General features: G+C 41.6%; 1 protein-coding gene across 5 annotated transcripts in view; it reads left to right on the top strand.

The window, feature by feature from the left end:
* The window catches only part of GREM2 (gremlin 2, DAN family BMP antagonist), a 42,298-nt gene that overhangs the window by 11,881 nt on the left and 3,564 nt on the right, over positions 1-26,853 (top strand). The window contains exon 1 of one of the 5 annotated variants that reach the window (XM_075126937.1): positions 25,424-25,528. The exons of the other annotated variants lie outside the window; for them this stretch is intronic. The gene's annotated coding sequence lies outside the window, so the exon portion shown is untranslated. Of the gene's footprint in view, positions 1-25,423; positions 25,529-26,853 lie in introns of those variants that run through there. 5 annotated transcript variants of the gene reach the window in all.

Below are 26,853 nucleotides of genomic sequence, written 5' to 3'. Positions count from 1 at the left end.
AAATTAGTTGAAAATAAATCTAATTAAGCCTTGCGTTTTTAGACAAATGAAAATAAATAGAATTGCAAAAAGTAAACAAATGTGAAGAGTGAAAAACAAACTTGATTTTTACAGTTTTAACATTCTAAGGGGTTATTAGTAAGAGAATCCATTTATATACCAATATGATTTTAACCTGAGATTGTCCCTTTAGCATTTTAAATAAAATAAAACTACTCCACTCACTCCATCACTGAGCTCTTGATTCAGAGAGAGGTCATTATCCTAGCTGAATACATTTCCTAGGAAATACCTGTTAGCTGTCACTCACTTCTTTATTTCAAGATGTCTAGCTCTAAGTGGATATATAGATCGAACCACATCTAAAGATACGTCATTTCCCCCGGGAGGGAGAGGAGGCATACCCACCACCTGCCATTAGCTCACCAGTTCTTATTAATATACATTGATGAGAAAATGAAGTAGGATCCATTACTGAGAAGGCCTGCTTGGTTAGTGTGAGAAAAGAAAACTAACTCAGTTTTAGCTGATGATAGCTTTCAAATGGAGTAAGCTTTGGAAGTATTAATTGTGTGTTTTAGTTCTTGGCAGATGAGTCAATAGTGAATAAGTAACTTTATCCTTTAGGGATGATTTAGCTTTGTCACTATTTTGTAACCTTTGTCCTCATGCTGTGTTGAGACAGAGACTCTGTTTAAATCCTCTCATGATGTGCGACTATTTCACTGATATGGAGTCACAGTTAGGGATGGCCAGCTGAAATAAAAGGAACGTTAGACAGATTTTTTTTAATCTGCTTTTCAGACTGCAACTATTTGTGTTGGATAATAGCTGCAAAGAGGCTGGTTGTACATACGTAGCTTTCACTGGCTCCTGTTACAGGGGTACTCTCTGATACCTGCTAATGGCTTGGATCTTTGGCTACTTTCCCTGTCACATTCCTGTTGTTGTTTTTCTTTATAGGATTAGACCCATGTTGTATTAGAGAATCAAGTAGCAAAATATCGCCACCAAAGAATCACTACAACATCGCCTCTCAGTCTGGGTCACCTTCCCCTATCAGCTTACTTTGTTTACTTAAAATGTGTCCATTAGCCCTGCCTTCCCTGTATGCCTAACTTCTAATAAAGGCTCCATATGTGGATAACTTAACCAAAGGAGCCTTATTGCTTTTGTGAGGACACAGAATCCTGGATATTCCAGACAGATGCATTTTGATGCTAGCACATCCTCTGAGCAATGTGTAAAGGCTCAATTTTAAGTCTGAGGGGATGCATGAGACTGGGCAGTGCATAAGGAGCCTTCTTCCCCTTTCTCCCCCTCCCCCCCCCCCACTTTCTCCCACCTTGCTGTCCTGCACAGATTTTTGAGGTGGGCTTGTGAGCTGAGAAGGAATGGTGACTGAATGGTTAGGGGGCTAGCCTCAGATTCAGCTACCTGGTCTGCTGGAGGCTTCTGGTGTGAGCCTTGGGCAAGTCAGTTAGGCCAGATTTTTAAAAGTATTTGTGTTTCTCCACCTGGTGCTGGAAAGCTTAAGTGACTCCAATGACAGTCCTGTTTTCAAAAGTGTCTTTCAGTGAGACATAGGTTCCTAAGTGCTTAAGTCACATTTGAAAATGGGACGTAGCCATCTAAGTGATTTTTAGGGCACATCTACACTACAGCCCTAAGTCGACCTATGTTAGGTCGACTTACAGCCACCACAGTAATTACTGCGGTGGCTGATGTCCACACTACCCTCCTTCTGTTGGTGGTGCATGTTCTCACCAGGAACACTTCCATCAACTAAAGAGGGGCAGTGTGGGGAACTGAGAACCCAGGCTGTCAGCTCTGCACCGCTCACTGCCGGGAGTCCAGCTGCCCCACCCTCCCCTGGCTCTCCAGCAGGCTAGGGGTGGCGGGCAGTTTGCAGGCTTCTCACCTCCTGGCTCCTAGCTGAGAGCAGGGGAGAGGCGGGCAGTTTCCAGGCTTCCCTGAGTGGGGAGCCTCTGGGCAGCAGCCTGGCTGGGAGTGGGGAAGCGGGTGTAGCCGGACTCTAGCAGCCCAGCTTTCTTCTCAATTTCCTGACTCCAGCCTGGAGCCATGAAATTGACAAGACAGCCGACGCCCAATGTAAGTAACACATTTTCTCATACCTCCTGTTAATTGTGATGGAAAATACATCCACAGCCTGCTTGGAAAATCCCAACCACAATTCTTTGGGACACATCCCTAATTTAGCTCCCTTATTATACATAAAACGCGAGTGTGAGAAAAGTCTTTCAGTACCCCACTGGCCTTTTGCAGCAAAGCTCGAGTCCAGCTGCTTGTTTCGTCACACTCAGAAGTAGTTAACACAATAGCTCTGAACCCACATTCTATCTTAGAGACCTGAACAAAATTCTTACAAGAGGCTGAATTTAGCCCAGTGTTGAGAGATTATCATGAGAGCTCGGACGATGTGGTTTGTCACTAGACCTCCCCAAAATAGAATGTCCTTATATTTTATTCGTGCATTTTGCCATGGTTTATTTAAGAAGATTTGTATTTGAAATGTTCTCTTTACAGTCTGTATTTCAGAAAAAGCCATACAATGTTTCTTTGAATTTTACCCATATGTACTGTACATACAGTAGACAGATAGGATATTGTGTATTTACAGTATGGGGTAGCAGAGAGAACAGAATTGCACTACATGATCATACAAATTTCCATATTATACCCACGTGCGTGCCAGTCTAAATGTTTTTAGCTGTGAAATATGTTGTTAATTTTTTTGGCCTCTTGAGGCACACAAATAACACAAGTCCTTTTGTAGAAGAAAGGACATCAAAGAGTGAAATGAACATATTTCTGACATGTCTATATTATAGCTCTGTGTTGTTTAGAAAGCTTTTAAGTATAGTAGATGAAATATCTTTTGGACCATTGCACTTGTATTCATTTTCATAGTATTTGAACTAGTGGGGAATGACTGTGTTTCAATCTCTGTTTTGAAAAGAATATCCCTTTATAAATTAAAAAAAAGAATCCCTGATTCTCAATTGCTCACTTCCTGTGCTGAACATAGGACCGAGCAGACAAAAGTGGTTTACATCATCTTTGCTTTCCACATATTCAGGAGAAGCCAGAGTCAGCCTAGCCCTAGTTGTAAGTTAGAGCTACTCTGATACTGCTTGTTTGGCTGTGTACAAGTTCTGGGAAGGAGAGAATTGGCAGAGCGCACGGTAGTCTGGACGTGCCTCCTCCCTGCCGTTGGCCTGCCATGACATTCCCAAACTGAAGTATTTCATTTTGGGTCAGTTCAACATTGAACTGCATCTACCAGAGCTGCCACAATGCATTGTGGGAGTTGCAGTTTGTGTACCTCATCCCCCTCAGGTATAGGCTTGGTCCCTGGGCTGGGCCACATCTCCCATGATGCACAGTGATGATGGAACTCCCATAGTGAGTCACAATGGTTCAGCCGGAGGAGAGGCTGTACTGTATCCTCGGAGATGTAGTCCATCTGGGGAGCCCAGCCCACAAAGGAGATGGGGGCATGGGGTACCTGATTTACAGATCCCAGGAGGCTGTTTGCTGGGGTTCCCAAAATGAAATATTTTGTAAAGATTTTTCCCAAAAGAGAATTGAAAAATGTTCCTGTGGAAAATTTCAATTGTGGAGAAACCACATAACTGTTGGAGATCCATCCCATTAGGTATTTTCATCATCCTTGGGGAAAATGTATCTTATTTTTCTGTATCTCTGCTCCTGGAAGGGACTTTTATTAGCTCATGGAGTAATTTCAGGTCAAACAAGGGTTGCTTTTTTTGTGATGAGTAAGTGAACCCTTTACTTATGTACTAGCAGAGGCTGCTGGTGGGGAGTGGCAGCATAGGCAGAGTGTTGCCCCCCCAAACTTGGTGGTGGCGGGGGGGGGGGTAACCAGATTTCTCCCTTCTATTTGGTCCTGCTTCCTCCCCATGGAGGAACATTAGGTGGGAGGGCCGAGCGGTGATGCCAGGCGCTCTGTGCATCCAGGTCAGTTTCCCTATGTGGGCTGTATAAGGGGAGGGCAGGAGAGAAGTTCCTGATGCCTCACAGTACAGCCCAGATGGGGAAACTGACCTGAACGCACAGAGTTCCTGGTGTTGCTGCTTGCCACCCCAGCCCTCTATAGGGTTACCAACTTTGAAATGCAATTTTTTAAAAAAAGGCATCCCCCTCCACAAGGCAAGATTATGGCAACCAGAACTACAGGGCAACTCCGCAACACCCCACCCCCACAATAGCCACTTACAGAATCTAGAGAGAGAACACACACTGATAAGATGAATCACACCTCTTCTCACTCTCCTGTGGCACAAACCTTCTCCCACACATGCACGCAGTGCTCTTGCATGCTGGTGGGAAGCAGCAATGCCAGGAGCTCTGTGGGTTCAGGTAACTTTCTCCATGTGGGATCTGTAAGATGAGGGCAGAGAGCAGCTCCCAACTCTCACAGCAGGGCTTCAGCTTGGAGCCATTACAATTTTAGTAGCCTAGAAAATAAGCAACTTGTCCCAGAAACACAGACATTCTAAGCAGCACTGGTAATATTGTGCAGTGAACATAAGATCTGAGCTGCTTCCCAAGCCTCTGTGCCATGTACAGCATTGCCTGTGTCAAGCCCGGGTGAGCAACAGAGTGAACAGGGAAGGTTAAATGTGACTGGAATGTGCTTAGGCGGATGGGCAAAGGGGACAGGCTTTGGCGATGGATTTGTTTGAGGTGTGCATTACATGTTTATGTATCTCTAAAACCAGGAATACATGGTTTAGTTACATAAAAGTGCTCGGTTCTGTCCAACATTGTTTGTTTGTTCTTTTTTTAAGTGGTATCTGGTAAACATGGCAAATGGCGAAGTTAAAACACAAAAATTAAGGGTGATTAAATAATGCACATAAACTTATTTCTGATTTTAAGTTCCACTAACAAGCGGTAAATCCAGAAGTTAGACCTATATTATTAATAGCATTAGGCTCCTTGCCCTCCCAAATATAGAAATCAAACTACAGCTAAGAACTGTGGTAGGTTAATCCTGTTACTGATCAAGGAACTGAAGAGACCAGAGGCAGATAAGCAGACATGTGCAAGTATAATTTTTATTAAGAGGAAAAAACTTACAACCTGCATTTTTGCAAACTATGCTGAGAGTCTGATTCTGTTCTCACTTCTCCTTGCACTAGTTTCACATTGGTTTCGATTGACTTACTCTTTATTTACAGGTTTCAGAGTAGCAGCCGTGTTAGTCTGTATTCGCAAAAAGAAAAGGAGTACTTGTGGCACCTTAGAGACTAACCAATTTATTTGAGCATAAGCTTTCGTGAGCTACAGCTCACTTCATCGGATGCATAAAGTGGAAAGTACAGTGAGGAGATTTTATATATACACACAGACCATGAAAAAATATACACTGTAAGGAGAGTGATCACTTAAGATGAGCTATTATCAGCAGGAGAGTGGGGCGGGGGGAAGAGAAAAACCTTTTGAAGTGATAATCAAGGTGGGCCATTTCCAGCACAGATATATGCCATCATGTGCCAGCAATGCCCCTCTGCCATGTACATTGGGCAAACTGGACAGTCTCTACGTAAAAGAATAAATGGACACAAATCAGATGTCAAGAAATATAACATTCATAAACCAGTCGGAGAACACTTCAATCTCTCTGGACACTCGATTTCTGATCTCAAAGTGACTATTCTTCAACAAAAAAAACTTCAAAAACAGACTCCAACGAGAGACTGCTGAATTGGAATTAATTTGCAAACTGGATACAATTAACTTAGGCTTCAATAGAGACTGGGAGTGGTTGAGTCATCATTATAGTAAGTGAAACTATTTCCCCTTGTTTATCATATCCCCCCTCCACCCCCCCCCACCCCAGTTCCTCAGATGTTCATGTTAACTCCTGGAAATGTGCTGGAAATGGCCCACCTTGATTATCACTTCAAAAGGTTTTCTCTCCCCCTCCCCCCCCCCCCCCCACTCTCCTGCTGGTAATAGCTCATCTTAAGTGATCACTCTCCTTACAATGTATATTTTTTCATGGTCTGTGTATATATATATAAAATATGCATCCGATGAAGTGAGCTGTAGCTCACAAAAGCTTATGCTCAAATAAATTGGTTAGTCTCTAAGGTGCCACAAGTACTCCTTTTCTTTATTTACATGGGTTTAAAGCAGACTCGGTCCTTATGTATTTAGTTCTGAAATATGCTTCTAAAAAAAAAGGACTAAATGAGATTCCGCCATTTAGATTCCAGTTCAGGAAAGTATCCCTATTCAACAAAGCACTTAAGCACATGCTGAACTTTAAGCCCGTGTTTAAACCCCAGCGACATCAAATTCATCATAGTTCAGCATGTGCTTACGTGCTTTCCTTAAAGTGCAGTTATATACTGAAAACCTAACTATGTGAAAATGGCATGTTCTTCTCCCCATGTGTATTTAGAATTGGAGTTGGCATTTGCTCACTTGACTAAAAATGTCTATAGTTGTGGCAGAGTTGTGCTTTGCAATGCAGCTAAGAGCGAGTGAGCAGAATTCTATGATGTCAGATGTATCCCCAGGAGAATTTTAAACTAGTTCCAACTATAAAATCTCTGCTTTTGGTGACATGTGAACCAGAAGGAATCTAGCTTGGCTTTCCCATCTCAGGATAGATTCGCAGGGCCAGCAACAGAAAAGTCACTGTACATTGAGCAGGCTTGACATTGAGAGCAAATGAATATGGCACCCCATGCTGATAGTTTTAAAGTCCCCTTTTCAGGGCAAAACCTGACCGTAAGGCTTGCTGAGATCTGTATCTTGTTCAGTGCTCATCTGGTGAGCAGAAGTGTGTGTCACTTCCTATTTGTCCATTCACCATGCCCCATCTTTCCCCTTGTGCAGGGCAGTCTCTAAAATCCAGGTAATTACCAACGTCCAGTCATAAGAACATGAACACCACATCAATAAAAAAATGTAACACTGGCCACGAAGTGACATAAACTGTCCCCACCCATTGCTACGTCCTGCTTTGCTGATGGCTCACTTGGTGTTGGCTGTCAGTGATGATGAAGGCAGGTATCTCTCCTGGTATAGTAGCTGTATCATTGTTAATGAAACTTCAGTAATGCTAGGATAGGTACAGCATGGAAAGGAGCCTTGCGAGCTTCTACTTCATACCACCACCTCTTGAGGTGAGAGAAGCTGCATCCCTGAGGTGTGAGAAGGTAGTTAATAACCATTCCCTTCAATTCCTAGCTTGTCTGCTGAGACTGCTAATGATTCCTATCGTAGTGATGATGAGTTCTTTTTGAGGTACTATAGACACTATAGTATGAGGAGAGGCTGAGGGAGCTGGGATTGTTTAGCCTGCAGAAGAGAAGAATGAGGGGGGATTTGATAGCTGCTTTCAACTACCTGAAAGGGGGTTCCAAAGAGGATGGCTCCAGACTGTTCTCAATGGTAGCAGATGACAGAACGAGGAGTAATGGTCTCAAGTTGCAGTGGGGGAGGTTTAGGTTGGATATTCGGAAAAACTTTTTCACTAAGAGGGTGGTGAAACACTGGAATGCGTTACCTAGGGAGGTGGTAGAATCTCCTTCCTTAGAGGTTTTTAAGGTCAGGCTTGACAAAGCCCTGGCTGGGATGATTTAACTGGGAATTGGTCCTGCTTCGAGCAGGGGGTTGGACTAGATGACCTTCAGGGGTCCCTTCCAACCCTGATATTCTATGACACTAGTCCCCTAGAAAGACACCTGCCACCGCCATCTAATATCACATACTAAACCCCCAGGCTTAGTGTAGGCAATTGTCATTCAGTGCCACACACATAGGCCAATTCATAATATCAGTTAATTAAAAACAAAATATGGGCTTTACTTGATGATAATGCGCTCCTTTGAAATGGGACCATTCAAATACGTTGGAATTTTGAGAAAATTAGCGTTAATCGTCCCTGTCAGGAATTAAAATTGATTTTGAAAGGTAGGAAAATTAAAAATAATACAAAAGGAAAAGGAGGACTTGTGGCACCTTAGAGACCAACAAATTTATTTGAACATAAGCTTTCATGAGCTACAGCTTCTTTTCTTTTTGTGGATACAGACTAACACGGCTGCTACTCTGAAAAAAATAATACAGTACACCAAAGGTGCAATCCTGCTCTCACAGAAATGAATGGCAAAACTCTCATTGGCTTTAGTAGAAACAGGCTGAGGCCCCAAAGATTAGGAATTTGGTAGGCATATTGTCATTGTTAGGGTGAGATCCATACTTAACTGGCAGCCTTTGCTGGAAAGATGATGTGGATGAGGAACTTCTGCAGTGTTTTAACTTTTAGAGCAGATTTTGCAACATTTGCTACAGAAGAACATTGACATAAATATGGGAAGGGAAAGTGACTTTCAATTGTGTTAAATATAGAATTTGCATCTGGCCCAGATGCATCTGTGGGGGGGGGGGGAATGTCTTGCTTTTATTACGGTAAAATACTGGCATTTAGAAATACTGAATCATGTAATTAACATCAATTAAATCTTCTTGCACCAGTCTTTTCTTTGTTCTCTTGTTTTTGGTCTTTGTTCCTTGCTTAGGCTGTGGGAGGATAACACTAGAAGTAGAAGAGAAAGGGAGTAAGGGCTGATTAAAAGTAAGCAAAATGCTTCTTAATTGCTCTGTGTCCCAGGATATATTTATTGAGACATTTCAGCTGCAAGGGAAAGGTGCAACTTGGGAAGATCACTATACGGCATAGTTTAGATACATAGATTAAAGGCATAGTTTCAGTTACATCCTGGAACTAAAGGTGATAAAATCCTTTGAGCTGTATGAAGATATAATTGGATCCAAAGTACAGCTAGATAGATATTCTCCCACCTTCAACCTTGTCGGTGGCTGACACTGGCAGTCAGAAAGTCTTAATTGTAGTTCAGAGCTGATGAGCCTTTCCAGAAGCTGGTGAGATCTCCCAGCTAATTTAGGGCTCTTCACAAATCAAAGTAAATCAATTATTCTGTTTCAGCACAAAATAAGAAACAACAATATAGTGACCAGCTATGAATGTGCCATTTAACTCCTAGATTAGCTGTATTACAAACCTTCAGTGTAGTCACTGAATTCTTCACTTATACTGTTCTTGTATTGCATCAAGAGAGATTAGGGTCAACTCTGCTTTGCTTAAATGATTTGCCTGGTACAGCCAATTTGCTGGAAGAATCGCATTGCCTCTGAAGAGTTGTACAAAAGAGGATGTCAGTGTTGTGATGAATGTAATTACTGCATGCGTTCAGAAAAGTTTGGATAAGCTTAAAATAAGCACCCAAACATGTTGTCTATGAGCCAAACTGAAGCTAAACCTTTGAGGTTCTCCCATCAATAAATTAAAAACCCTACACCAAATCCTCAACTGGTGTAAATCCATATTGCCCCCATTGGAAACTGAGGATCTGGCCCTATGTTTTAAGGCAAATGTACAGAGAGAGTTTTTAAGGCCTAACAGGAAGCTGTATGATCTACGTGTGAGATGACAGAGTGAGACATCCAATAGCGTTTACAGTGAAGGGAGATTGGAATGATCAGGGTAAAGAACGGGGAGAAACCAGATCATAGAATATCAGGGTTGGAAGGGACCTCAGGAGGTCATCTAGTCCAACCCCCTGTTCAAAGCTGGACCAATCCCCAATTAAATCATCCCAGCCAGGGCTTTGTCAAGCCTGACCTTAAAAACTTCTAGGGAAGGAGATTCTACCACCTCCCTAGGTAACGCATTCCAATGTTTTACCACCTTCCTAGTGAAAAAGTTTTTCCTAATATCCAACCTAAACCTCCCCCACTGCAACTTGAGACCATTACTCCTTGTCCTGTCCTCTTCTACCACTGAGAATAGTCTAGAACCATCCTCTCTGGAACCACCTCTCAGGTAGTTGAAAGCAGCTATCAAATCCCCCCACATTCTTCTCTTCTGCAGACTAAACAATCCCAGTTCCCTCAGCCTCTCCTCATAAGTCATGTGTTCCAGACCCCTAATCATTTTTGTTGCCCTTCGCTGGACTCTTTCCAATTTATCCACATCCTTCTTGTAGTGTGGGGCCCAAAACTGGACACAGTACTCCAGATGAGGCCTCACCAATGTCGAATAGAGGGGGACGATTACAACCTCCACTCAGTCAGGTTGTTTAATGATGAGGGGCGTGTGTAATCGTATCACCCTCTGTTGGCTAGTCTCCATTAGTAGAAGAGCCTGCTGCTTACTGAAGGCTATAGGAGTTACACCTTTAGATCAGGTAGTCGGGGCTTGTGCTTTTGATGTTGAAGGTCCCAGGTTAGGCCACTCGTGACCTTGGTGGCTATGTAGATTGTTACACTTCCACAAGTCTGCTGTTGGAGTAGTGTTATAACACTTCCTCTCTATTAGGAATAGCAAATCATGTACTTGCACATCTTGACCTACTGCATGAGGGGAAAATCCAATAACCAGGATGGGTGAACAGATTTTTTTCTGGCTCAGCACACTATCAAACATAGGAAAGTTGCACAAGTATTTCCATTCAAAGGGGAACATTTTTCAACTACTTATAACTTTGAGTCTTATAGGCACATTCTAGTAGAATTGTTCTCAGTACATGAAGGGTTTTTCTTTTTTTCTTTTTAAAAGTTGAACAAAACTGGTTTTGCCATTATCTAGAAAGAAGAGAATGAAAAAAATACTTTGTTCCCAGGCCGCCTCAGATTTCACCACACTACCTTTTGGAGCGGGGAGGGACACCAAAAAGATCTATGTACTTCATAGAAATGTATGTAAGATTGTCTCTGCAATTCACCAGTTGCATGGGATATGCAGCTCTGGATCTGCATAAACATGTATTCTATGGATCGACCCCCAGACCACCTAAGTGTGGCCCATCACAACCCTAAAACTGGACTGTGGGGCAACCTAATTGAGGGAGTACCTGGAAGAAGTCTAGGTTCTGTATAGATACTTGAACATATTGAACAGTGCAGAACATTCTAATGCTATCTAGCAAATAGTTGCCCATGATGAAATTTCTTTGCTAATTTTCTTTCAAGGGGAAAAAACCCTAGGAAATTCCATACAGAAATTCAGAAAGTTGCAAAGTGAGAAACTCAACAGTCAGAAAATGAAATTAAGGTTGTATAGGTTATGACTGTGAAGGTCAGACTGGGTGATCATCCTGATCCTTCTGGACTTAAAAATCTATTAATCCTAACTCTTCCCTCTTTTGTACATGCATTACAATTTAGGGCCAGGTTTTCAACAGATCTCAGCATATTTGGTGCTGAGCTCTTCTGAAATTCTAGCCATAAGTGGGAACTACTGGGTGCTCAGGACTTCTAAAAATCTGGTCCTTATATTGCTGTCTAAATGGAAGCTGAGCTCTCCTGAGTATGTGGCAGTTGGCATCTTATTACATGGTGATACACTATTTCTCCTGTTGTACAATGTAAGATAATATGCAACCTTAATTATTATGTTTTTGATAGAATATACAACTATAACAGAGATTATCTTGGCATTTAGAACTGAAGGCTGTACATCTTTCCTTTATATGTTGTAAAAAGCAAAGGCGTGATTCAGTCAACACTGTCTCTTTTTTTGAAGCAAACTCTTTCATTTACGTTAATCTGATCTGCCATGAAATTTGTGAGCTTGGTGATGACCTTGACATGCATGAGAGACCTCTTGCAGCATGTACAGTTATAACTGACCATTTGCAATTGACTTGACTAGACAGTGAAAGAAGAGTGAAGTCTAATCTCTCATTATTTGAGGTCATAACTTCGAATGGGTGAAAAACAGAAATTCGTCCAGCAGCATCAAGTTATTCCATGCTGAGTTGCTCAGGTGTGAGAGACGGGGATTCTTCTATATTTTATTGTTTTCACTGAGATTGTTTGTTTGACAGTAAATGTTAGATATCAAGTTGTCTACAATATGTGAACGAGTGATTTACAGTGCACAAGTGACTTGTCTGACTTAATCAGTTGTATGTGAGGTAACAGTTTCAAAGAATCTATATAAATTATTTAATCTTTCAATGTACTTGTTAATTTAAATATTAGCCTCACATTTACATAATTTATACAATAATAGCAGTGCTATGTAAATAGCATGTGCCCTTCAACAGTGGTTTAGGAAATATCCACCCAGCCAACCTATATCATGTTAACAAAGTGTGTAAACTAAAGAATTAGATGAGGCCAGTGCTAGATCACACATACTATTCACTGCAGTTTTGTGGTATGATAGCTGTAGCCATTGGCACAGTCCCTGCAGCATGAAGTAGCATGAGAACAGTGCTAGAGCTTGCCATGTAAAAAACTTAACCACAGAGCAAGAACTGATGAATGAATTCATTTTGGTTAATTTCCTACTTCACATTAACAAATAAGTGAAACAGTTACTCAGAAGTGACTGAGTTTCTGTGTTTTTAAATACTGTCTGCAATGAGAAAAATATGAGAAAGATGTTTGAACAAATAGGAAGGAAGGAATGACTCTTTTTTTTTTTTTAAAGACATGTAAAATATTTTTTGGAAAATCTGTACATGTTGTACCTAATCTATGAACCTGAATCTAGCTAGCTATGCTATATTTTAGTGTGTGTGTGTGTGTGTGTGTGTAAATAATTAAAAGGTCCAGGGTGGGATATTACAAAATAAAAGCACTGACTCCATCACAATCATAAACTTCCATTCTTTCAACCACAAACTTCATATACTAGTCTTGAGATCTAGTGTGAAGCAGAGTTATATCAAAGGATCAAATCAATGATTTAAGCTGTTAGTCCCCCTAGAAAAGTCATGGTATTTCAGAGGTACAGTATATTCCTATCAATCTCTCAATAGCCAGGAAAAAGATACCATGAACCGTGCTTTTAACATAATTCAAACATGGGGAAATTTAAGAACAAGATGGGATAATATAAGAGCTGCATATATGCTGACATACTCACTTGCAAGCTTTACAGTGAACAGCCCCTCTCAGTGTACCCCAAAGCAATGGCAGTACTTGATTGAGGAATATTTTCTCCTGGGGGGGGGGGACCAGTATTTCTTAAATTTCAAATTATCACCAATTCAGAGTTTCCCCTCCTTATTAGCTCTCTGAGTCAAATTCTTGTCCCACTAAACTCAATGACAAAATTGGCTTTGATTGGACCAGGCTTTGGCCCTGCGCGTTTTAATGTGGCGTTCATGAGTAGTGCTGGCTTGACAATTTGGGAGGCCAGAGGACAGTTTATCCAAAGAACAGGTTCAGTATAGATAGCAGCATTGTGAACTCTCCCAGACTGCTTCACCAATACAGTACTCTCAATACCAGTACAGTACTCTCAAACCTGCCCCAGGAGGACCATTTCCAAAGGCTAAGGGGATGGCTGAGCCATTTACCCATTCAGTTTTTGGCCGCTGTGCTTGGGTTTCCAAGAAGGATGCCAATTGTCTTGGTGATCTCTCTATTTTACGAATGTATAGAGTTCCCATTATTGTAATATCTGAGGACCTCACAACCTTTAATGTATATGTCGTCACAACACCTCCGTGAGATAGGGAAGTGCTATTATCCTTATTTTATCAATAGGGAACTGTGGCACTGAGAAGCTTGAGCCTAGATTTCTAAAGGTATGTAGGCTGTGCTCCGCTCAGTGTTGCAACACGTAAGTTTAATTTTCAAAAGGGCTTTAGTAACCCAAGAGCCTAAGTCTCATTGTAAGACAGTGGGACTTAGTCTCCTAAATCAGTGAGGTGTTCCAGCACTGAGCAGAGCACCGCCTACATACCAGACCCAAAGTCACACCGGAAGTATGTGACTGACTTGAACACAGCTCTCTCCAGTTCCAAACTATTATCCTAACCACTGGATCATCCTTCCTTTCTGTGCACTGTGAGCATTCACCTTCTGAAAACACCAAGTGCAGTCACACGGCTAGCAAAAAAGAACATTTTTAAAAATATTCTGACCAGCTCTATTAATTTAGAAATCAATTTGTTGATTCAGTACTTTCCTAACCCTGTCTCTAGTCCACTTGCCTTTCGTATTGTGGTCTGTGATGGGTGGAGCATTCTGCTTAACTCATTATTGCCTAGCTGTGTTAAACAAACTGTGGTTTGTTTGTGTTTTTGTTTTTGTTTTTTTTTAAAGGCCAAGAGTCTTTCCGTATAAATATATGTACAGTGCACAGAAATGAAACTTACTAAATCCTTGTACGCATTGGATATTTATCATCATGTATCAAGGATTTGATTTGAGAAAAAATGAAAGAAACTATTCCCTCCCTCAGTATTGCTTTTAAAGAGCAAATCTGTCTCACCCCAGGAAGTTGGAGCTCTTTAATTTAAGGTGTGGGCTAGGGGAATCCTATCTCTAGCTCATCTTCTAATAAATGCAGTTTTCTTTTTAGTGTCTACAGCTCCAGCCAATGTCAGGGGGTGAGTTTATATATAGTTACATCAGGGAAGCTTCACTCTATTGCTTTTTTTCCCCTTCAGTATCACCCCAGCTCCTTAAGTGCAGAAAGGAGTGTCTAAATAAAGATGTGTGTGTTTGGGGGACAGTAATCTTCTCACATGGCCTCTCTGGACTGACCTTGCCCATCTGTGTTGTTAGACCCCAGACTGAGCTTGTGTGTCCTACCAACAACCAGACACTTTATGTGTGTATAAATAACCAGCCTTAACTTCATCACAGAAATGGATTTCTTCCTCTAGAAGGTCAGTGCTAAGAGCAAGAGCTGAGGATCAGAACACGGAGGTGGGGAAGAGGACAAACGAATAAGGGTGTTTTTCTTCCCCCATCTTCAGAACAGGAAGGTGGGGGATGAAAAAGCTTGCCAGTTTATGATTCTGCAGGACTCTTAGAGGATAATATCACCAGGTTGTATACAAGCTCTCATTCAAGGTCCTTTCTGAAGGACGTGTCCTTTTCCTGTGGTCAAGTGTAAACGTTAGGACCTGAATGCAAATGGTAACACCACACTGGGGAGATATCTGTTACCTTCTTGTGGCCTAACTACCTAGAAGTGTCAACTGGAACTCTAGGTGCAGCATTGCAGCTGTAGACAGTGGTATAGATCTGGAGCTCAATCACCTTTTGAACACTTACAACTGGGTGTAGTGATAATTCCTATGAACAGTAGTATTCAGGGAGGCTACTTGTGGTAGTTTTCATTTATAAAGTGAGCAAAGGGCTGGGCTGGCTACCCCAAGACAGCTCATCCAAACCTGGCTTCTGAACTTGGCCCATACATTGATTTGCGGGGAGAGAGCACCTCAGAACTTTTGAGATCACCAGTGCCACCAATGAACCTGGATGGACTCCAAAGGAGGCTATTTTCAGTTAGCCACATTGGGAAGGACACACATGCATTCAAATGGTCATTGAGATGTGCCATTAAAGTGGAGCAGGGAATTGTGGACCTGGCTCCCCAACAGGGTTAAAAGCGGCCTCAGTCTTCCTAATCAAATTAATGGGAAAACTTGAGAAGCAGATTGGAGAGAGAAGCAAGGGGAGTCCTCTTTTACACTTAAAAGCTCTGACTCTGGAGCCAACTGCTTTTTTTTCTGGTCCCTTGATGCACATTTAAGGCCCGACTTTCAGCTGTGCATTCATTTCTTTTGGAGGCACAGGTGCCTCACACTCCTGAAAATCAGGGCCTCTTTTGCTTGTGAAGGGTGCTGGATTGACACTCTTGGGGACCCCAGTCCAGTCCCTCTTATCCACAGTACTGATATACCACAGGTAGCAACTTCTCGAACTAACCAATGTAAAGGATAACCTCTGGAGAAACCACCTTCACTGGTGAGATGGTAATTTATTCTCCATACTTATTCGGTATGCAGTACCAGTTGTGGTGATGTGACTGTTTATCCACTAGAAACTGAAGCAAGGTCACTAACTGTAGGCCTTTGTGACCCCTCATATAGTGTCACTGCTCACGAGTGAATACAAATTAATTTAAACCAGTGGTCTAGAAATAATTCCTATTTTCCCCCCCTTTCAATTGTAGATAACCTCTTTATGTACTACAAACAATTGACTGTTTCCTTCTTCCTATCCCAGCACCTGCCCCAAACTAGTGGTGCTGAGCCATTTTTGGTCCCACCTGTTTGCATTCGGAAACAGGTTTGGCTTATAGGGTGGCACATTTTTTATAATTGTATCAACTGAGCTCTGAAGAGTAACTTTCCAAATCTCTTGAGCTTTTTTCTCTCTCCTTTGCAGCTTAAGAACTTTCATCTCAGATCATCATAGAGTGGCAGGCCCAGTACACCTTCATAGTCTGCAAAGCCCCAGATGTTGTTGTTGTCTGACTCTTTTTTTTTTTGTTGTTGTAGAATAAAATGAAGGGTTCCGTTTGTTGGACAGACTGCCCCTTATGCTCCCCAGTGAGCCTTGCTCTCTTTCTTTCTCTTCCTCCTCTTGTGCACAAGCATTCAGTCTAGTATTCACCTGTCATGGATGAAGCATGTTAACTAGCTAGCTGTGTAATCAGATTATTGAGAGCTGGCTTGGCCAGGTCAGTTGGATGCCTCAATACACTTAGACCAAACCAAGTGCTGGCATGAAGTGGAGTCTCGATATCTTTGGTCTCACATACTGTAGAATAAGGCTTCTCAAGAGTGATCAGATCTATCATCTTTCTATTTCTGATTCTGTTTCTTAAGCACGGCCAGCAGGATGCATGTACTGGACAGACAAGGAGATGCAGAATTTACCATTTTACAGTGGGGTTGTAAATGAACATGGGCTAACTTCTGCCCTCTACAGAGAATACACTTTTTCCTCTCCAGAGTTAAATCTGCCTCTGTCCACTTGCCATATGGCAGTGGGCCCAGAAAACAGACCTTTGAATATGTTGATGGATTCTTTACCCAATTGTCTGTTACCTAGCCAAGGGAGAGTTCCAAAGGACTGTCCCTGACGGACAACTCGGTTTCCAAACTCTTCTCGGTGAGGGTTGAGATGCAGCATAAAATTCCTGAAATAAGGCAACTAAGGACAGGGGAGCGGTCTCCTTCCAGGCAGTATGTTCTATGGGATTGAGCATGGTATTGGGACACAGGGTTGCTTGATTTCTAGTCCTGACTCTGTCACAAGATTTACTAGGCCAATGGCAAATCACATATTCTGTAAAGTGAGGCCGATAAAACAAACTTGAGATTGTTGTGAGCTTTAGTTAATGCTTGTGTGGCACTCTGAAGATTGCACTTACATAGCTGTTTACAAGTGATTACTACAAAGAACTCTGCCTGTAGTATTGATGGTAGAGAGTAAACTGCTCAGTAACTTTCCCTGAAATACCTTGCAAATACCAGTGCTATCTGATTCGATTATGTTTTCTGACATTACTGTTGGCTCTGGTCCTGCAAGAGCAGAGAAGTCTTGATCAAGTGGCTTATTCAAGGACAAATGTTTTAGCTGAGTCTCCCCCAGATTCCAGGCGAGTGAGTTTTTTTTTTTTTCCTCCTCATTTGGCAGGAAAAGGAAGGCTAATGATGCTCCTTTAAATGAAATGAAATTTGTTGCATTAGGTTAGTCTAGACAAAGGAAATCAAACTAATTAGCAGAAAGACTGTAATGACAGGTCTTCCTACACTGCACATTTAAAGTACCTCATCCAGGCTCCTGTGGTTTGGTATGTATTCAGAAGGATAGCTCCGGTCTTCCTTCCCACAAAAGATGAGAAATAGAATAATACTGGGCTTCAGTTAGAGACATAACCATAATTCAATACTAGGCAGAGGTCTGGGGGCCAGGAAGGCTGCCATGCCAAGCTAATGTCATAAAACACATAATCCCAGTTTATGCATGGCAACTGATCCCCCGTGATTGAATTTCAACTCAATAAGGGGCCCAGCTTATAAACTATTAAAATACAGAAAGAACAAATATTTACATTCTTAAGAAAACAAGAGAGGGTGAATCACAGAACAGAGCATTAATCAAAGCCACAATGCCCTAGGTGTGGGACAGCCGATTGTTGCCATCAGTGTGAACTGGGGGAAAATGAAGTTAGTTTCCAGTATTTGGGATGTGCTGTACTACAGGCACTTTTAAAACACCTCACTAGACAGTCATCACTTTGTTACTGACCCATCTTGGTAGTAAAAATGAATAAACTGCAGTTTCAAACTTTCTGTAAGCTTCAAGTCCTTTCACCAGGTCCATTGTAAAACTAGAGTATGCATTTTCTGGCATTTGAAATAGTCTTGGACAGAAGTAATATTTGTATTTAGGTATATAATTACATTTTAATCTATATTTGGACATCCTATATAGCCATGCATAATCTGTTCAGGACATGGCTCAAGCACCAAATGTTGTGATCTACATCTGTTTTTTGTATAATTGAAAAACATGACAGGAGAAAAAATGACTTTAAAGATATTAATATACGGATAGACTCAGTCACTCAGACTTCTTTAGAAGCCATACAAAGTAACTCTCAAACAAAATTTGGGTTTTTCACTCATGTAAAGAAGGAAGACAACTATTAAATTCCAACTCCAGAGTCTTTATCCTACATAGCAAGGAAAAGTTGGTAAGTAATATACCTGCTTAGAGTATGTACATTGATACGTTAGGACTACTATATAAAATATTTGTAGTCAGTCACTCACAAGCTTTTGCAGGATGCAAATAGGATCCAAAAGTTCATCCAACCGGCAAGATACAATCACGCTTGCTAGCCATACTACCCAAGCTTATTTCTGCTGTGGTATCCTTGCACAATGATACTGCAACAGCATCAAAGGTTTATATATACTTTAAATAACTCTGCCTCGTAGTATGAAAAAGAAAACTGTCTGCCTCACTCCTAAGAGGTACCAGATACTTCAACAATGGATGTCAATATAGGAATCTAGATAGCATATAGTCTTTAATACACCTTTAATTATAAACCTTTAATATGGGCTTATATAGATTCTCATTCTGAGGTGCTGGGGCTGCTAAACACCCATAAGATAAAAGGTATGGATTTTCTAGCTCTTGTTATGCCAGAAGCTCAATCACTATAGATTTCAAGATTGTGCTGTACCAAGAAACTGCAAGAGGGAGGTAATGCATGGCTAGAGTAAAAGCCTTACAATTTTAAGTTTGACTTATAACTTTTTTAGTATGGTAACTTGTCATTTTGCTTTGAATAAAATGTTGAGGTTACGTCATGTGCAACAATCCCATATATTTACAGTAGGGGATTCCTAGAGCATTGCAAACATTCAGGTGGTGGTTTAGTTATGTTAGTTGTTTGGTCATGTTATCAAAATGGGTGGTGATAGACGCCTGAAAAAAAGCCTCCCCTGGTGAGCTGAAACTCAAAAAGTGCAAACGCTTCAAAATAAAATAAACTCATCAAAGACACCCTTAAGCAGAATCTCAACTCATGCAGCGTAAATATTGATAACTTTAGAAGATACCACTGAGGACAGACCTGAATGGAAAGCAACTATCAATAAAGGATGGTTATAAACAGTGAGGAGGACAGATGTGAAAAACTGTTTGAAAAAAGGATCAAGTGTCATACCTTAAATTTTGAAGCAAAGTTGTTTTTCATTTTGAGATGTTGAAATGCTTTCTTTTGACAATTTCAAAGCTTTTTACTTGAAAATTTTCAAAATAGTTGCATCCAACCCTTTCCTGCAAAGAGTTTGTTTTGATAAATCAGTATTTTCTGATGTAAAAAGTCCTGCTGAAAAATACCTGACCAGCTCTAGACAGAACCTGTTTCTCAGTTCTCTGGGGTGGGGGGGATGCAATTTTGGCCAATACTGCACTTGTTTATATGTAGAGTGTGTGTGTGTGTGCATGCGGATATCCTCAGGTTTGCAGGGTTCTACTAATCAAATTAGCAGATGTCTCAAAAACAGTGGAAGTGGTAAATAATGAAGAGGACAGGTCACTTATTCAGAGTTTTGAATACATTTAAAGTATTGGGTTTTATGTTTACCCTTCTTATATGTTCTGTAGGGCCTAGGATTGGGCATTTTAGTGGTCGAATTCATTAAATCATGAAGCAGGTCCTCAAGGAATCAATTCTGAAGCACTTAGAGGAGAGGAAAGTGATCAGGAACAGTCAGCATGGATTCACCAAGGGCAAGTCATGCCTGACTAATCTAATTGCCTTCTATGGCGAGAAAACTGGCTCTGTGGATGAGGGGAAAGCAGTGGATGTGTTGTTCCTTGACTTTAGCAAAGCTTTTGACACTGTCTCCCACAATATTCTTGCCAGCAAGTTAAAGAAGTATGGGCTGGATGAATGGACTACAAGGTGGATAGAAAGTTGGCTAGATTGTCGGGCTCAACGGGTAGTGATCAATGGCTCCATGTCTAGTTGGCAGCTGGTATCAAGTGGAGTGCCCCAAGGGTCGGTCCTGGGGCCAGTTTTGTTCAATATCTTCATAAATTGATCTGGCTGAGGGTGCAATCCACACCATCCTCAAGTTTGCAGATGACATTAAACTGGGAGGAGAGGTAGATACACTGGAGAGTAGGGATAGGATACAGAGGGACCTAGACAAATTAGAGGATTGGGCCAAAAGAAATCTGATGAGGTTCAACAAGGACAAGTGCAGAGTCCTGCACTTAGGACGGAAGAATCCCATGCACCACTACAGACTAGGGACCACATGGCTAGGCAGCAGTTCTGCAGAAAAGGACCTAGGGGTTACAGTGGACGAGTCAGCTGGCTATGAGTCAGCAGTGTGCCCTTGTTGCGAAGAAGGCCAATGGCATTTTGGGCTATATAAGCAGGGACATAGCCAGCAGATCGAGGGACGTGATCGTTCCCCTCTATTCGACATTGGTGAGGCCTCATCTGGAGTACTGTGTCCAGTTTTGGGCCCCACGCTACAAGAAGGATGTGGGTAAATTGGAGAGAGTCCAGCGAAGGGCAACAAAAATGATTAGGGGTCTGGAACACATGACTTATGAGGAGAGGCTGAGGGAACTGGGATTGTTTAGTCTGCGGAAGAGAAGAATGAGGGGGGATTTGATAGCTGCTTTCAACTACCTGAAAGGGGGGTCCAAAGAGGATGGATCTAGACTGTTCTCAGTGGTAGCAGATGACAGAACAAGGAGTAATGGGGGAGGTTTAGGTTGGATATTAGGAAAAACTTTTTCACTAGGAGGGTGGTGAAACACTGGAATGCATTATCTAGGGAGGTGGTGGAGTCTCCTTCCTTAGAAGTTTTTAAGGTCAGGCTTGACAAAGCCCTGGCTGGGATGATTTAGCTGGGGATTGGTCCTGCTTTGAGCAGGGGGTTGGACTAGATGACCTCCTGAGGTCCCTTTCCACCATTTCATAGAATATCAGGGTTGGAACGGTCTTGTAGCATAAAGGCCAGTGCCATTGCAACAAGATGGATAGAGTACAGTGCTTGGATGACTTCATGCTGCTACTATGAAATAACAGCAGCACAGAAGTCTCCAAAGGAGAACTTAACGTGAGAAGGTAGCACTGGATCCTTTCTTCATACAAAGGTCCCTGACTGGGCATCTTTAGTTCAACTAATCTCCAAAATCATATGGAACTAATAAAAAAAAAAAATGAAGAAAGTAGCGTTTTGTCTCCATGGCAAAGAATAGGAATTCTTTGCTTCACACACCTATTTTGAGTGCTAGAACTTGGCATGTTATTTCCAAATTTATTTTCTGTCTCTTCCTTTAACAGAAGTACTACCTCATCTTAAATACTGAGGAAAGATTAACAGCTAAAGGTCTGAATATATAAATAACATGCATATATATTAAAATACATAACTTCTCTCCTCATTCTAGCCCTAAAGCAAAACAAAGGTTGAAAAGTAAACCTCTCCATAATAGAGATCCCAAAATTTTAAAGTTGAATGGCTGACCTTAATTATGGCCCCATGTGCATATCCCTTTCGAGTTCTAGATATGAAGGCTAGAAGGGATCATCGAGTCAGACCACTTGCATAACACAGGCATGGTATGCATTAAAAGGATTAAAAACTTGTCAACTGATAGGTGTCAAATGATAATTGTAAACATGGAATCATCAACAAGTTGGTGTGTTTCCAGTGGGAGTCCTGCAGGGATTTGTTCTTATCCATATGCTAGTTAACATTTTTATCAGTGATCTGCAAGAAAATGTAAAATTGTCACTGATAAAGTTAGCAGATGACACACAAATTAGGGGATGGTAAATAATGAAAAGGGCAGGTCACTGATTCAGAGTGATCTGGATTGCTTGGTAACCTGGGCACAAGCAGACAATGTGCATTTTAATATTGCTAAATATAAATGTATAAAACTAGGAACAAAGAATGCAGGCCATGCTTACAGAATGGGGGACTCTATACTGGGACACAGTGACTGAAAAATATTTGGGGATTGTGGTAGAACTCATGTTCAACTAATTATCTAGGTGTGATGCTGTGGCCAAAAGATCTAATGCAATTTTGGGATGCATAAACAGGAGAATCTCAAGTAGGAATAGAGGGTTTTTTCTTAACCTCTATATTTGGTACTGGGGTGACTGCTGCTGGAATACTGTGTCCAGTTCTGATGTCCACAATTCAAGAAAAATGTTGATAAATTGAAGAGGGTTCAGGTATGTATTTATAGAATAGACATTTATCATATCTCCTTTTCGATAAGCTAAACAGATCAGTCTTTTTTAGTGTTTCACTGTGAAAAGGTTTTCCAGAATCATTCTTGTGCCTCTTTGGTGAACCCTTTCAAGTTTTTCAACCGCCTTTTTGAAGTGCAGACACCAGAACTGGCCCCAGTATTCCATTATGCCCACACACAGGTAATTACACCTCTCTCTTTCTGTTTCTTGTTACCATTCCTATACATCCAAGGATTGAATTTGTCCTCTTAGCTGTGTTATCGCAGTTTAAACGTGGCTTCTTAAGATTACAGAACATAATTAGAGCTGAGCTGGAACAGGACTTTCTGTTCCCCAAAATACGCTGAAGATTTTGACTTTTTTTTTCCATTCAATAGTCAGTTTTGGGGAAAAAATATCTAAGGTGTTTGTGGAAGAGTTCCATGCCTACTCAGCTAGTAGACAGAGAGCCAGGCAGCCTGCCCACTCCCCTTCCAGGAAATGAGGAGCTGGCAAGGTTGGAAAACCACTGCCTGGGGAGCTGGGTCTTACCAGGTGAGCTGCTGAGGAGCAAGCAGGGGGAGCTGACAGGAAACTAGACATCTTTCCAATGAAATTTTGAAATCAATATGTTCCCACGTTGCTATTGCCAAATCAGTGTGTTCTGCCAGGAGAACATTCCATTGGAACATTTCTGACCAGCTCTAATTATAATATGTAAGCTGGAAGTTCCTAGATGGCTACATGTATTGTACTTGACTCACTACAGAGCTAAGTTGAATACTTCAATAAGTTACAAATAAATTAACCTTAATTATCAACTAACCTTTACAAGGGTCTGGAAGATCCAGTGCCAAGGGACCAGGAAGCCTACAGAGAGACAGATGAGCATAAATGGGTGACCTCTTGGTAAAAAGTTATTGACTGCAATGGCTAGAATTTCACTGAATCTGAGTTTCTGATAATAGCATTGTTCACGTCTTACAAATATATACAAGCTTAAATGCGTGTTCTCCTGGCAAGCTGCCACTGTAGCCCTCTAACAATAGAATGGGAGGGGTCTGATGATGTCCCACCCTGTTAGAAGGTGTTGGAATGCCGCAAGTCGCGGCTACTTAGGCCATGCCTGCATTAGCACTCTTGTCAGGATAACTTTCACTCAGGGTGTTTTTAAAAAAAACAAACAAAAAAACACAACCAAACAAAAAACAAACCAAAAAAACCCCACATCCCTGAGCGACATAAGTGACACGTTGATGTGGACAGCGCTATGTTGGTGTGAGAGCTGCTCCTGCTGACGTCGTTGTTGCCTCTCCCGGAGGTGGTTTTTGTGACGTCAGTGGGAGAGCTGTCTCCTGTCGGCGTACAGCGTCTTCATCAGACACGCCGCAGTGGCACAGCTGCAGCGCTGCTTGTGTAGACAAGCCCTTCATTCCTGCTAACTCACTGGAGTAGATACGGCTTATTAAACTTCTCTCTCCCTCTTCACCACAGATTCAAGAGGTTGGGGATTGGTCCTGCTTTGAACAGAGGATTGGACTAGACGGCGACCTCCTGAGGTCCCTTCCAACCCTGACGTTCTGTGACTAGCCTTCTACCAAAGGGAGCTAGATCTTAGGAGATAGTCCTTATGCCAGGACTCTTGTGGGCGCTGATGGTAGCAGCCAACCTTGGGGGAGAACTCATTATGATTATATTTTTCTAAGTGATGTTTAACCTCTAATCAATAAGTGTGACTTCTGGCAGCAGGGTAGGGCCTCCCCCCACACGTTATACCGTCAGACCTCATCTGACTTGGTGTTATTCCTGCAGTAGTTGCTCCTTAACAGCTGCAAAATGCCATAACAATGAATAGCAAAGGAGGAGCCTGACTTTATAAGCTGTTTCCTGGTTTAAAGTCAGGAGGCTCTTTTTTATTTTAAAGGCAAATCACTAGAAGTCAAAACTTTGTCTTTCCACAGCTCACTTTTTTGTAGAGCATGTGATGGAGGCCTGATGGCTTGTTAGAAGGCAGGGCTTATTTTTCACGGGAATATTATGACTCCATAGATCATTGTAGCTATAAACATTTTTTTTAATCTCATGATTTATGTATGTTTCCATGAGTTTTTAAGAACCCAAAGTTGATCTAGTGTCCGCTATCTCACAGTTCCAAATTCAACACATGCAGTAGAAATGCAGCTGAACCAAAGACATCGGGCGCAATTCTTTTCTGCACCAAGACACACGTGGCAATGGGTGGGGCCAGGGAACAAGTTACACCTCCTTGTTTGTCAAGGTGCCCTAGCTCCAGCTCTTATGTAAGTTACAGCATTGTAGGGGCTTCTGCTTTCACTTATAACAGCTGGCTATGGTCCTTAAGCAGCTTTATGCCCTCTGAGAATTGTCCTAGGGAAGCTTACCTCTGCTCTACTTTTATACTGCAGGTAAGAATGGTGTGAAGATGGGCTCCACTGCCTTTATGCTAATTGAGATTTTTCCCCTTTGCTGGAGGAATGCTCACCTGGCCAGTTGTGGCCAGATTAAATCCCCTTTGTGAATCTTGGGTGGAATGGAACTGGGTCTGAGGCTCTGGCCCATTATTGCCAGCTGCCTATATTCAGTGGACCCAGCCTATTCAGAAACAAAATCAACTTAACATTCACCATGTTACTTTTGCACCTATAGAGTAGGCTTCTCCAAAATGCTGCTGTGCTTTCATTGAGGTTTCTTTTCTTTTTTGTGGTGGTTACCTGGAATATATAGTGCATGGAATGTTTCTGTCACCAGGTTGTATGTACCTTTTGTTTTCTTGAATACAGTTTGTGCGGCTTACAGTGCCTGGGTTTAAGAGGGAGTGATTTGCAGGTTAGCACGGCTCTGAAGAGGCACCCATGTGGTTAGAAATGTGGTGATTTAAAAGGATGCACAACACTTGGACCTCCTAGTTTAGGACAGAGCAATAGGGTAAGTGGAGTGGCTCTGTCTGTCTGACATGAAGTTGTAATAGTTTGTGGGGCTTTGTATGTGTCATGAGCCATGTGGAGAATGAACGTTCATAAACAACATGGGGATAGATTATTTCACCCATTACTGGAGTGCGGCTACAAGTGCACAATAATGTGAGATCAGTTTGAGGAAGTGTGGGATACCTATATCAAACTGAAACTAAATGTGGGACTGTAGCTATCTGATTAGGTTTTGGCTTGGATACCAGGGTTGACATCCAATGGTCTTGGTGGTGAATCTGCAGAGAACCTTTTCCAAGAGTTTTATCCAGTCTTCATCTGAGTATTAATGTGCTGAATGTTAAGCATGCTGAAAATAGGCCATTTATTTAAAGCACCAAAGAGATCAATGGACACTTAGTACCTTTGCAAGCCAGTTTGTTTATTTGCTAATTTAGGGGGGTGTGGGTAGATGTGTACGTGTCTCTACCAACTCCAAAGCCCAGCATCTCCTTATACCATACTGGATCATTTCAGTACTAAATCAGAGGAAACTGTCACTTACCACAGTACTAATCTACTCTTGTGTCTCTATTGCCGTACATTTTCTTGTTCCTATTTCCTCAGAAATACTTTTGAGGGTGTTGTGAAGGTTTAGGCCTAACGTGTCAAAGGGAATTCTGTACAGGTGGCCTAACTTCCTCCTACAGAGAGTGATGACCTTCAGGAACATAAGACTTGCCAGACTGGATCAAATGATTGGTTCATGAAATCCAGTGGCCTGTCTCTAACAGTGGCCAGTTCCAGATGCAGGAAACTGTAATGGACAATTATGGAATAATCTGCTAACTGGGAAAATTTCTTAATGTCTCAGTTAGTGACTGGCTTATTCTTTGTTAAAAAAAAAAAAAAAAGTCTTATCCATATATGTGTGCTTCTCTTTTAATCATACTAAATTATTCACCTAAAGGACCTTGTAGCAATGAGTCCAACAGATTAACAATGTATTGTACTTGTATATTTCCTCGTAATAGTTGTGCATTTGTTGTCTTTCAATTTTGTGGCCGCTTAGAGCCACTCGGGAATATATAAGTTCACTCTGACAGCAAAATACATAAAACCCCAGAAACTTCAGAAGAAATGTGAAGGAGATTATTCTGGTAGACACCGCTTGATAGCTGACTGTATTATGATTTGGAACTAGACTAGAATTGGAACCCCAAAGCTTGAAACAGGATTATATACTGTGAAGTCGCATTTTACTTTATTTCTTTCCCATCTGACTGGGGTTGCACAGATGGGCTTTCAGGAGATTGGCAGACCTTATTTGACTTGTGAAACTTA

The sequence above is a fragment of the Caretta caretta genome, chromosome 3 (assembly GCF_965140235.1).
Source record: "Caretta caretta isolate rCarCar2 chromosome 3, rCarCar1.hap1, whole genome shotgun sequence".
Lineage (NCBI taxonomy): Eukaryota > Metazoa > Chordata > Testudines > Cheloniidae > Caretta > Caretta caretta.
This window is presented reverse-complemented; position numbering and strand designations above follow the sequence as displayed.